The sequence below is a fragment of the Manis javanica genome, chromosome 16 (assembly GCF_040802235.1).
Source record: "Manis javanica isolate MJ-LG chromosome 16, MJ_LKY, whole genome shotgun sequence".
NCBI classification, from domain to species: domain Eukaryota; kingdom Metazoa; phylum Chordata; class Mammalia; order Pholidota; family Manidae; genus Manis; species Manis javanica.
In genome coordinates, this window is record NC_133171.1 from 15,688,074 (window position 1) to 15,701,096 (window position 13,023).

Here is a 13,023-nt window from a genome sequence, read left to right on the forward strand (position 1 = left end):
CCTGTGTAAGCTGAGGGTTTGATTTCAAAAAAATTATGTGTACATCTGCTAATACAACTGACTTTTTCAATGAATGTTAGTTCCACATTTATTTACTTTCATAAGACAAAATGTAGGAAGATCAAAGGTGCTTATTACTGAATACGTAATAGGCTAAACACCCAGTCACTTTATAGTAACCCAGGAGCCTGACCAACATCAGGACCCCTCACCTATGTCCCCGTGGGCTACTCACTGTATGTGGTACTGCAAGTCATTTGAACAAGGTTCTATGATGGCTACTTCAGAGAACTTAACCAAAAGTATTTGTTCCTTGATCTTCAGACACTTAGAAAGCCCAGAGATTTTAGAATGCTCTAACAAAGAAAAAGAGGAATATTTGGGAGAAAACCAGATCTATCCTTTTCCTTCTCTACTTAAAAGCAAACATTCAACAACTGCTATTTTGGACATTTGGTTCACTTTTCATGGAGCAATTTGGTTAAATTTTCCCTTTGCAATTTCCCAGAAACATTCTCCTCTTCAGCCATCAATTCCTGACCAACACCCTGGCCACTTCACGCCCACATTAGCCACCCCTGAGCCCGCTGCTCGGTCTTTACCTTCTCTTACATCACACTGTTCAAACACTACTTTCAATTGAATGTCTCATTTATTTTAAAACATTTGAAGTATTGTTAAATGTTGAAAAACATGCGAGAACATGGAAAAGAATAAGAAAGAAGATGTTAATCACCCAAAATTTCACAGAAGGGGGGAACAAAACAGCTAATATTTGGTAGACTTCTTTTCAAACTTCTCTAAGAATAAATATATGTGTAGAGAGATGTTTTACAAAATTGGGATTGATTTGAATACATTGCCATCTGATTTCTACACTGAGCAATATATCAAATGCACTTTTCATATGTTAACTGTTATTTGAGATATGCCGGAATGGCTTTGAATGATCCCAGTATGTGGATGCATAAGTTATTTAAGAAGTCTCCTTATTGTTTCGACATATAGGTTGTTTCCAAATTTGCACTATTATAAACAACACAACAACTGTACATGTACATAAATTTCCAATTTTTCCAATGACTTCTTCCAAGTGGAACTATTGAGTCTAAAGTTGTGAACATTATTTTAAGGTTTTTATGTAATTGCTACATCACCCCACAGCTGGAGTGCAAGGTGACTGTGGGACCAGCAGAGTTGAAAATCTGGTTAAGAAAATGATAAAAAAGGAAGCATTTTCCATAGCAGCACCTCCCTGCCCTCCTATACCACCCACGGCCTCCCGCCAGGTCTGTACTTCCTTAGGTGAGTGAAACAAACCTTCACTGCATTCTTTTTTACATACAGAGAATATTTATCTACCTCCAAATTGTTGTGAATTACTTACATAAACTTGTTCAAGTGCAACATCCTTCTATCAGCACAGACAGGGATGGAATGAAGTATTATTCCCCCAATAAAACAATGGAAATATGTTATCACTGAAAGGTTTTGACATAGTAGCAAGGTATTTAAAAACGAATTAGTGTCATTAGATGAGGATTGACATATATGGAAATCAGATGGGAAAAAAACAGATTATAAAACTTATCTCCTTTATCATAATTGTATTTTTATATGTTACATATATTTTTTTAATCTGAAAGCATATAAATGCAAATCTCCTAGAAGTTACCAATGTTTTACTCTAGGCATGTATGCCTTGTTTTAAAAAAAAATGCTTGGTGCCAGATTTTGCCTAACTTGTACAGTCAATTAGGATTTGAGTTTAGCTGTGAAGGTAGAGATGGCACAGAGAGGACATCTTCGTCTGCAAGGTCACTTTCAGGACACAAATGGGGCCCAGCCCGAAGAGTCTGGTTGGAACCAAATTATTTTTTTTCTTGAAGTTGCTCATACTAAAATTTTCCAAATAACGATTCCAAGTTTTAGCACTGTTTACTGACTTTCTCAGTAAAAATTTCTAAAACATAGAAAAAAATGCTTTATTCCCTCCCATCTTCCCTGTGAATGTGTTTAAACTTACACACACAGTACCTATCTGGAGCTTCCCATGTCTGCTCCTGCCCTTGATGACAGGAAGAATATTATCATTATCTTTAAATGCACAGCTGAAGTCTGGGGTTAGAATTTTTCTTGACCCAATGAAAGAGATTTAAAAGCATTGTCTCTCCTGATAAAAGTATCAAAGCTTCTTTTTTATGTTAACTAGTGATAATTAACGGTGATAACATTTCTGAGCTCCTCTATGTGATGCTTAAAAGCAATATTTGAAATTTCCTAAATTTGATGCAAAAACAAGACATTTCATTCTTACTAGAATCTTTTAAAATAAAAATATAGACATATTTCTTCAGTCATTTTGTTTGCCATCACTGCATATTATAAATAATCCTCTCAATTTTGAGGAACTTAAAAAGTTACCTCTTTTTAATGTGACTTTACTAGTTTTAGTTCTTAAAATCTACAAAGGTTTGGGAGATTTGATAGCCTATCCCTTGGTTTTGAATACAGTCTTATTGGTGGTCAACAATGAATTAGGTAATATATCAAAGTAAGTTTAATCTTAGGTCAGTAGATTTTTAAAACTTGGTAACATTGCAAATACTTTTAAGGCAGGAAGCATGGGCTGTGTTGAGTATAAGTAGGAAATAATTTTATGTTTTAGTCATCAATCTTCACTGAGTCCAAGGATAGCCTAATTCTCTAAAAGTTCAGGGTTGGGCCAACTAAGACTGTTGGTAATGATTTTAACAATGGCTAATAAATTAGGTGGTATATTGCCCCATGGATTCTTACAAATATTTAATAATAAAGTTTATTCAACCATGTATTAATTTCATGTTGCCGCTATAACAAATGACAACAAATTTCATGGGTTAAAGCAAGACAAATGTACTAACTCACAGTTCTGGGAGTCAGAAGTCCAAAATGGATCTCATGGGGCTAAAATCAAGTTGCTGGCAGGGATGCACTTCTTCTGCAGGCTGCAGGCTAGAATGCCTCTCCTTGCCTTTCCGGCCTCTGGAGGAGGCCCTGTCCTTTGCTCCATCTTGAAGCCAGGGTTCATTGCATCTGCATCCATTAAAGCCTGCACTTGTGGTTACATCAGGACCATCCCGATAATCCAGGAAAATCTCCCCTTCTTGAGATTCTTAACTGACTCACACTCTGCAAGGCCCCTTGTGCCACATCAGATAACATTCACAGATTCCACGAGTTAGGGCATGGACATCTTGGGGGAGTCATCATTCTTATATGTCAAATATTAGTGTTCCCAATATGAATAGACAATACATATCTACTGTTTGAGTTTCTGTCAAAATGGATTTGTTCCCTGATACTCTGAACGTTTTATGGCTGATGGCCATTTCTCCTCATGCTGAAGAACTAAAAAAGAAACATTAGTGATACTGGTGTAACATAAATGGGCCACTAAAATGTAAAAATCTTCACAATGAGGGTATGGAAAAAAAGCACTTTATGATAATTTGGTAAGCATAACATTCTAATAACCTTTGACATATCACTTTATTCTCAAAAGTCTGACCTTTGACTGTGTCCCCTTCTCAGTCAGGGAAAGAGGAAGAAAAGAAGGTTTGCACACTAACCATTATACATTGTCATTGGATGGTACCTTTGGAGCAATAGCTGGTTAACAGAGCTCGGGCTGGGCATGGCCTCTCCTGCTGACCTTGAATGATGGTCGTGGGGTTTTTCTCTGACTGTCCTTAAAGTCAGAGGTGCTCAGCCTCTTTAGCCTGGGCTTCCACCAGGGCCTGAGGGAAAAGCCTGGCATGTGGTCAGCACTGCAGCTTCATGGCCTTCTTCCAAGCAAAATCTTGGCAAGGGAGGGAGACCGGGTGGAAGGCGCAGCTTCACAGGAGGTGGTCTTCCCATTCCTGCAGGGGCATGAAAGGAACCCTGTGGATGCCAATTCAGCAGATGTAGTGAGAAGGTCACAATGTACTCTCACGTCAGACACGCTCAAGACAGTCTGAGTGGGTCCAGCTCTGATTTTCCGCTCCTCAGTCTACTTAGAGTTGGAGACATTTTTTTTTAATTAATTAATTAATTTTAATTTTTTTGAAGAACATTATGTTTACTAGGCTCTCCCCTACCCCAAGTTTCCCCCCACAAACCCCATTACAGTCACTGTCCATCAGCATAGTAAGATGTAGAATCACTACTTGTCTTCTCTGTGTGGCAAAGCCCTCCCCTTTCCCCCACCCCCACATTATACATGCTAATCATTATACCCCTTTCTTCTTCCCCGCCCTTATCCCTCCCTACCCTCCCATTCTCCCCAGTCTCTTTCCCTTTGGTAACTGTTAGTCCATTCTTGGGTTGTTCTGTGATTCTGCTGGTGTTTTGTTCCTTCAGTTTTTCTTTTGTTCTTATACTCCACAGATGAGTGAAATCATTTGGTACTTGTCTTTCTCTGCCTGGCTTATTTCACTAAGCATAATACCCTCTAGCTCCATCCATGTTATTGCAAATGGTAGGATTTGTTTTCTTCTTATGGCTGAATAATATTCCATTGTGTATATGTACCACATCTTCTTAATCCATTCATCTAATGATGGACACTTAGGTTGCTTCCATTTCTTGGCTATTGTAAATAGTGCTGCAGTAAACATAGGGGTGAATCTGTCTTTTTCAAACTGGAGTGCTGCATCCTTAGGGTAAATTCCTAGAAGTGGAATTCCTGGGTCAAATGGTAAGTCTATTTTGAGCATTTTGAGGAACCTCCATATTGCTTTCCACAATGGTTGAACTAATTTACATTCCCACCAGCAGTGTAGGAGGGTTCCCCTTTCTCTGCAACTTCACCAACATTTGTTGTTGTTTGTCTTTTGGGTGGTGGCCATCCTTACTGGTGTGAGGTGATATCTCATTGTGGTTTTAAATTGCATTTCTCTGATAACTAGCGATGTGGAGCATCTTCTTATGTGTCTGTTAACCATCTGAATTTCTTCTTTGGTGAACTGTCTGTTCAGCTCCTCTGCCCATTTTTTAATTGGATTATTTGCTTTTTGTTTGTTGAGGAGTGTGAGCTCTTTATATATTTTGGATGTCAAGCCTTTATCGGATCTGCCATTTACAAAAATATTCTCCCATACTGTAGGGTGCCTTTTTGTTCTATTGATGGTGTCCTTTGCTGTAAAGAAGCTTTTCAGCTTGATATAGTCCCACTTGTTCATTTTTGCTTTTGTTTTCCTTGCCCGGGGAGATATGTTCATGAAGAAGTCACTCATGTTTATGCCCAAGAGATTTTTGCCTATGTTTTTTTCTAAGAGTTTTATGGTTTCATGACTTACATTCAGGTCTTTGATCCATTTCGAATTTACTTTTGTGTATGGGGTTAGACAGTGATCCAGTTTCATTCTCTTACATGTAGCTGTCCAGTTTTTCCAGCACAATCTGCTGAAGAGACTGTCATTTCCCCATTGTATGTCCATGGCTCCTTTATCGAATATTAATAGACCATATATGTGTGGGTTAATGTCTGGAGTCTCTAATCTGTTCCAATGGTCTGTGGCTCTGTTCTTGTGCCAGTACCAAATTGTCTTGATTATTATGGCTTTGTAGTAGAGCTTAAAGTTGGGGAGTGAGATCCCTGCCACTTTATTCTTCTTTCTCAGGATTGCTTTGGCTATTCAGGGTCTTTGGTGTTTCCATATGAATTTTTGAACTATTTATTCTAGTTCGTTGAAGAATGTTGTTGGTAATTTGGTAGGGATTGCATCAAATCTGTATATTGCCTTGGGCAGGATGGCCAGTTTGATGATATTAATTCTTCCTAGCCAAGAGCATGGGATAAGTTTCCATTTGTTAGTGTCCTCTTTAACTTCTCTTAAGAGTGTCTTACAGTTTTCAGGGTATAGGTCTTTCACTTCTCTGGTTAGGTTTATTCCTAGGTATTTTATTCATTTTGATGCAATTTTGAATGGAATTGTTTTCCTGATTTCTCTTTCTATTGCCTCATTGTTAGTGTATAGGAAAGCCACAGATTTCTGTGTGTTAATTTTGTATCCTGCAACTTTGCTGTATTCCGATATCAGTTCTAGTAGTTTTGGGGTAGAGTCATTAGGGTTTTTTATGTACAATATCATGTCATCTGCAAATAGTGACAGTTTAACTTCTTCTTTACCAATCTGGATTCCTTGTATTTCTTTGTTTTGTCTAATTGCCATGACTAGGACCTCCAGTACTATGTTAAATAACAGTAGGGAGAGTGGGCATCCCTGTCTTGTTCCCGATCTCAGAGGAAAAGCTTTCAGCTTCTCACTGTTCAGTATGATGTTGACTGTGGGTTTGTCATATATGGCCTTTATGATGTTGAGGTACTTGCCCTCTATTCCCATTTTGCTGAGAGTTTTTATAATGAATGGATGTTGAATTTTATTGAATGCTTTTTCAGCATCTATGGAGATGATCATGTGGTTTTTGTCTTTCTTTTTGTTGATGTGGTGGATGATGTTGATGGATTTTCGAATGTTGTACCATCCTTGCATCCCTGGGATGAATCCCACTTGGTCATGGTGTATGATCCTTTTGATATATTTTTGAATTCAGTTTGCTAATATTTTATTGAGTATTTTTGCATCTACGTTCATCAGGGATATTGGTCCGTAATTTTCTTTTTTGGTGGGGTCTTTGCCTGGTTTTGGTATTAGGGTGATGTTGGCTTCATAGAATGAGTTTGGGAGTATTCCTTCCTCTTCTATTTTTTGGAAAACTTTAAGGAGAATGGGTATTATATCTTCTCTGTATGTCTGATAAAATTCCAAGTTAAATCCATCTGGTCCAGGGGTTTTTTTCTTGGGTAGTTTTTTGATTACCACTTCAATTTCTTTGCTGGTAATTGGTTTGTTTAGATTTTGTGTTTCTTCCTTGGTCAGTTTTGGGAAGTTGTATTTTTCTAGGAAGTTGTCCATTCTTCTAGGTTTTCCAGCTTCTTAGCATATAGGTTTTAACAGTAGTCTCTAATAATTCTTTGTATTTCTGTGGGGTTTGTTGTGATTTTTCCTTTCTCATTTCTGATTCTGTTGATGTGTGTTGACTCTCTTTTTCTCTTAATAAGTCTGGCTAGAGGCTTATCTATTTTGTTTATTTTCTCGAAGAACCAGCTCTTGGTTTCATTGATTTTTTCTATTGTTTTATTCTTCTCAATTTTATTTATTTCTTCTCTGATCTTTATTATTTCCCTCCATGTGCTGACCTTAGGCCTCATTTGTTCTTCTTTTTCCAATTTCGATAATTGTGACATTAGACTATTCATTTGGGATTGTTCTTCCTTCTTTAAATATGCCTGGATTGCTATATACTTTCTTCTTAAGAGTGCTTTTGCTGCATCCCACAGAAGTTGGGGCTTTGTGTTATTGTCATTTATTTCCATATATTGCTGGATCTCCATTTTAATTTGGTCATTCATCCATTGACTATTTAGAAGCGTGTTGTTAAGCCTCCATGTGTTTGGGAGCCTTTTTGCTTTCTTGGTACAATTTTATTTCTAGTTTTATACCTTTGTGGTCTGAAAAGTTGGTTTGTAGGATTTCAGTGTTTTTGAATTTACTGAAGCTGTTTTTGTGGCCTAGTATGTGGTCTATTCTGGAGAATGTTCCATGTGCACTTGAGAAGAATGTGTATCCTGTTGCTTTTGGGTGTAGAGTTCTATAGATGTCTGTTAGGTCCATCTGTTCTAGTGTGTTGTTCAGTGCCTCTGGGTCCTTACTTATTTTCTGTCTGGTGGATCTGTCCTTTGGAGTGAGTGGTGTGTTGAAGTCTCCTAAATTGAATGCATTGCATTCTATTTCCGCCTTTAGTTCTGTTAGTATTTGTTTCACATATGCTGGTGCTCCTGTGTTGGGTGCATATATATTTATAATGGTTATATCCTCTTGTTGGATTGACCCCTTCATCAGTATGTAATGTCCTTCTTTATCTCTTGTTACTTTCTTTGTTTTGAAGTCTATTTTGTCTGATACTAGTACTGCAACACCTGGTTTTTTCTCCTTATTGTTTGCATGAAATATCTTTTTCCATCCCTTGACTTTTAGTCTGTGCATGTCTTTGGGTTTGAGGTGAGTCTCTTGTAAGCAGCATATAGATGGGTCTTGTTTTTTTATCCATTCAGTGACTCTATGTCTTTTGATTGGTGCATTCAGTCCATTTACATTTATGGTGATTATTGATAGGTATGTACTTATTGCCATTTCAGGCTTTAGATTCATGGTTACCAAAGGTTCCAGTGTACTTTCCTTACTATCTAAGAGTCTAACTTAACTCACTTAGTATGCTGTTACAAACACAATCTAAAAGTTCCTTTTTATTTCTCCTTCTTTTTCTTCCTCCTTCATTCTTTATATATTAGGTATCAGATTCTATACTTTTTCTCTATCCCTTGATTGGCTTTGGGGATAGTCAATTTAATTTTGCATTTGCCTCACAATCAGGTGCTCCACCCTCCCTACCATGATTTTACTACCTCTGGTGACAGCTATCCAACCCTAGGAACACTTCCATCTATAGCAGTCCCTCCAATATAGACTGCAGAGATGGTTTGTGGGAGGTAAACTCTCTCAGCTTTTGCTTATCTGGAAATTGTTTAACCCCTCCTTCAAATTTAAATGATAACCTCACTGGATAAAGTAATCTTGGTTCCAGGCCCTTCTGCTTCATGGCATTAAATACATCATGCCACTCCCTTCTGGCCTGTAAGGTTTCTGCTGAGAAGTCTGATGTTAGCCTGATGGGCTTTCCTTTGTATGTGATCTTATTTCTGCCTCTGGCTGCTTTTAACAGTCTGTCCTTATCCTTGATCTTTTCCATTTTAATTACTATGTGTCTTGCTGTTGTCTTCCTTGGGTCCCTTGTGTAGGGGGATCTGTGGGTCTCCATATCCTGACAGACTATGTCCTTCCCCAGATTGGGGAAGTTTTCAGCAACTACCTCCTCAAAGACACTTTCTATCCCTTTTTCTCTCTCTTCTTCTTCTGGTATCCCTATAATGCGAATATTGTTCCGCTTGGATTGGTCACACAGTTCTCTCAATATTCTTTCATTTTTAGAGATCCTTTTTTCTCTCTTTGCCTCAGCTTCTTTGCATTCCTCTTCTCTATTTTCTATTTCATTTATCGTCTCCTCCACCATATCCAACCTGCTTTTAATACCCTCCATTGTGCTCTTTAACGATTAGATCTCTGACCTGAATTCATTCCTGAGTTCTTGGATGTCTTTCCGTACCTCCATTAGGATGTTGATGATTTTTATTTTAAACTCCCTTTTAGGAAGAGTTATGATGTCCATATCATTTAAATCTTTCTTGGGAGTTGTATTAACAATTTTACTCTGGACAAGGTTCCTTTGGTGTTTCATGTTTGTATATGGCGCCCTCTAGTGTCCAGAAGCTGTAGTCTCTGGAGCTGCTCAGCCCCTGAAGCAATGTCGGGGGGCGCAGGGCAGCAGTATTGGTGCCTGCCGGGAGGAAAGAGCTGTTCCCCGCCTTCTGGCTGCTCTGCCTGTCTCCACTGCCTGAGCCAGGGGGCCGGGCACACAGGTATAAGTTTTTGTCCCAGAGCAGCCAGATATGGATCCCTGCTTTCCACAAGCAGCTGGAATCCCAGTCTCCCCAGGAACTCTGCCTATATTAACTTTCCAACCCGGTAGTCATGCGAGTCTCATGAAAGCACCATGAAATGCAGGTTTGTGCTCCCAGCACAAATCTCCAGAGCCAGGTATTCAGCAGTTCCAGGCCTTCCACTCTCTCCCTGCTCCGTTTGTCTTCTTCCCGCCGGTGAGCTGGGGTTGGGGAGGGGCTCGGGTCCTGTGGAGCCACAGCTCTGGTACGTTACCCCGTTCGGTGAGGTCTGCTGTTTTCTCCAGGTGTGTGCAGTCTGACGCGTCCTCTTTCCTTTTGCTCTCTCAGGATTAGTTGTGCCAACTATATTTTCTAATTGTATCCAGTTTTAGGAGGAAGCCTCTGTCTCTCCTCTCATGCCGCCATCTTTAATCCTTTTTCTGGAGTTGGTGAATTTTTATTAACACATGTGGTGGACATCTTCATCCTTCTCCTGTCAAACGGTCTTGATCAACAATCAAAGAGGAAGGATTCACACCGGATTATTATTTACTATCCCTAATGCACAGGCGGTGCCTTGGATTTTACACTTGCATTTTTACTGGGATATATAATAAAAAGGATTGGGAAAATCCAAGTTTTGTTTAGGTATATTTGAGGGCCAAATTTGTAAAATATGAGAGTTTTCCGTATCTTTACTTCCATCTGCCCCGACACTACGGTAGCCGAGCAAACAAATTCTTGGTTCTGCTGAAGGAGAGTCCTAGGCTATGGACTTTATGGGTCCTTTGTGGGGTGTGGGGGTGGCAAGTAAGCTGCCTTCTATCTGTGCTTTCAGTGCTTCATGAAAACATAGAGAAGGTGAAGTCGAGTGGTTGTATCACATGTGAGCCCTTGTGTCACTCTGTGGGGAAAATCCCAGGGCAAAAATACCTTTGAAACTGAAATCAGTCAAAGGGAGAAATAAAGTTAAGAAACCCATTTATTTCTTACAAGCAGTTGTCCCATGTCTCTCTTGACCAGGCTGCAGCAGAAGAGAGCTCCACCCAACCTCTCTGGTCCAGATAAACCCTCACTCACCCTTGTAATCACCTAGTGATATGTAGGTGGACCACTCCTCTCCACCCCTTGGAAACACCTATTGATATGGAGATGCACTAAAGCCATGTGAGAGATTCTGGAAATATTGCAATATTACCCACACCTTGGAACTTGTGAGTCTTGGTGACACTGAGCATCAGCTGGAACAAATGAATGCTGCCAAGATGCTGTTACTGGCTTTTAGATTTTACATCTCAGTATATCAGTGGGAGTAGTTGATATGGTCAAGCTGATCTGCTTATTGCAATTGTATTCATAGGAAACCTATAAGCAGTGTTGGTCATTGCTTCTATGTTACTCTGACTTTAACAAGAAATGTGGCTGTGTGAGCTCGCATCGGTTGGGGCAAAACCACAGGCCTTACTGTGTGGATGTGAGCAGGCCACAACCATTAAATGCTGCTCTGTTTTCTCTTTAGTTAGACACACATATACACACAAATATACAAAGCCTGACTTTGGGGCATCTGAGGAAATGTCCAAATGATTATGATAGTGAGTTCACTATTTGTAATTACAAGCTGAATTACACTAAACGATGGTCATAAAATACAAAAGGTGTCATTCTTCTTTTCTAAGTCTGTAGAGGGGGGAAAAGCTTGAATATTCTTATATTCTCTTACATATACTAAATGTTTATTTTACTTTGGAAAAGTTGTGATGAGTGACGCTAAGTTTAATAAGGATTTCTATTTTAGGTTAGCAAAATAGAGTAGTAATATCAGCACAATCCCCTGGTGTCCCGCAGTCTTTCATGACCTTCCTGCTTACCCTGCGCCCTTTTGTTCTCTGGCTTGAAGTACATCTCAGATTCTGCAAGAGTCTTGCCTTGTGATTTTTACATGCTCATTATTCATAAATCTTTCTTCTAGCAACTTCTATTTTACTTTGAAACCACTTCTGTCTTTGCAGTTCCAATGGGGCCAAGCAACACCCCAGCTCCGTGATGACTTAGGTCTGGTCAGTCTGTCTGACTTGTTCTCTAACCACAGTAATAGTTTCAGAAATAGGTTCCTGGCCAATACCAATAGGAGTTTTTTCCTGAAATTACTGGGTCAGAAGTAGTAAAGTGTTTGTAAACCAGCTGTAGGGTGATGGGGGTCTGATGCCTAAGAGACGGGAAGCTCTGGTTGGTAGTGTTTGAGATTTACTATGGAGCAAATACTCTCACCTTGGACAATTTCAAGCTACCAAGCTGATACCACTAAATATGAAGTTTTGTTGGGGTCTTCCAAGTATGATGGGCAGTGCCATGCCCTGAGGAATAAGGTTTGCTTTCCTCTTAAGCTTTTATATTCTGTTATTTATTCATAGAAACTTCTGTGCATGCAGAACCTTCTCAGTGAAGGTCTCTGTGCACAGTCACTGAGGAAGGGACAGCTTGTGTAAAGTAATCAAGTGTCCCCCTACCCCTCCTAAAAGAACAGGAATGGTATTGGCCAAGGGGAGTCAACCCACTTAGCTGTGCAGAACCTGTAATATGTTAACTAAGCCAATACATTTTTTTCTCTGGGATTTTAATTGAGAGACACAGGGAGAATCAAGCAATTGGTAGCCATTGTGGAGCTCAAAAGAAACACAGAGAAAGAGGTCAGTGCTGGGGTCTCAAGGCAGAGAATTTGGCCACCTGGAGCTCTAAGAGAATATAAAGTCAGAGAAAAGAGAATGAAAGTGCCATCTCATTTACCTGACAGACACAGACGGAACAGCAGGATCCCATTCCTGCTTCAGTTCCTGTCAACGCCCAGGTCCAGGTGCGGGCGCATATATTCACAAGGGAAGCTCTCTTTCTGTAACAAAAAGACTTTAAGTAAAATATAAATTTGTACCAGAATGAGGTGCAAGCATGCGGAGATGGTGGGTAATTGGAACTGGCTGAGGCTGTACAGTGTCTGTGACTCAGCTGGTGAAGCAGTGATGTGAGGCTCTGGTGGACGGGGGAATCTAGACTCCTCACTGCAAAAGGAGTGAGACCAGGATGTCTCCTTGGACTTACTCATCCTGTTGAGTTTCTTCCCATCCCAAAATAAGTGGCCCTGTAGTCGCACCATGAGAAGCACATGTTTCACGGTCAGTGAACTGTTCTAGGAAATGAAATACATGCTCTGGACCAGAACAAATCAATGGTCCATAACTCCAGCTACTGAACAGTGAAGGTTTCTTCTCACAGCAAGTTCTCAAAAATGGTATTACTTAAAATAAAGGTAACCTTCCACATCCTAAATACTCTTGGAAGTACTTGCCCTTTACCAAGTAGACTCCGAGATCATCAAGCAATTTTTGACATGACCCACTGACATCACTTCTGGAGGCAGCAATGGAGCCGACATAAGATTAACA

The 13,023-nt window shown here is 39.7% G+C and overlaps 1 long non-coding RNA gene across 2 annotated transcripts in view; it reads right to left on the reverse strand.

Moving 5' to 3' along the window:
• The window catches only part of LOC108403037 (uncharacterized), a 119,245-nt gene that overhangs the window by 41,659 nt on the left and 64,563 nt on the right, over positions 1 to 13,023 (reverse strand). For both annotated transcript variants that reach the window (XR_005059246.2, XR_005059245.2), the window contains exons 5-6: positions 12,371 to 12,473; positions 3,638 to 3,902 (exon numbers count right to left, since the gene is read on the reverse strand). This is a non-coding gene — a long non-coding RNA (uncharacterized lncRNA). The remainder of the gene's footprint in view (positions 1 to 3,637; positions 3,903 to 12,370; positions 12,474 to 13,023) is intronic.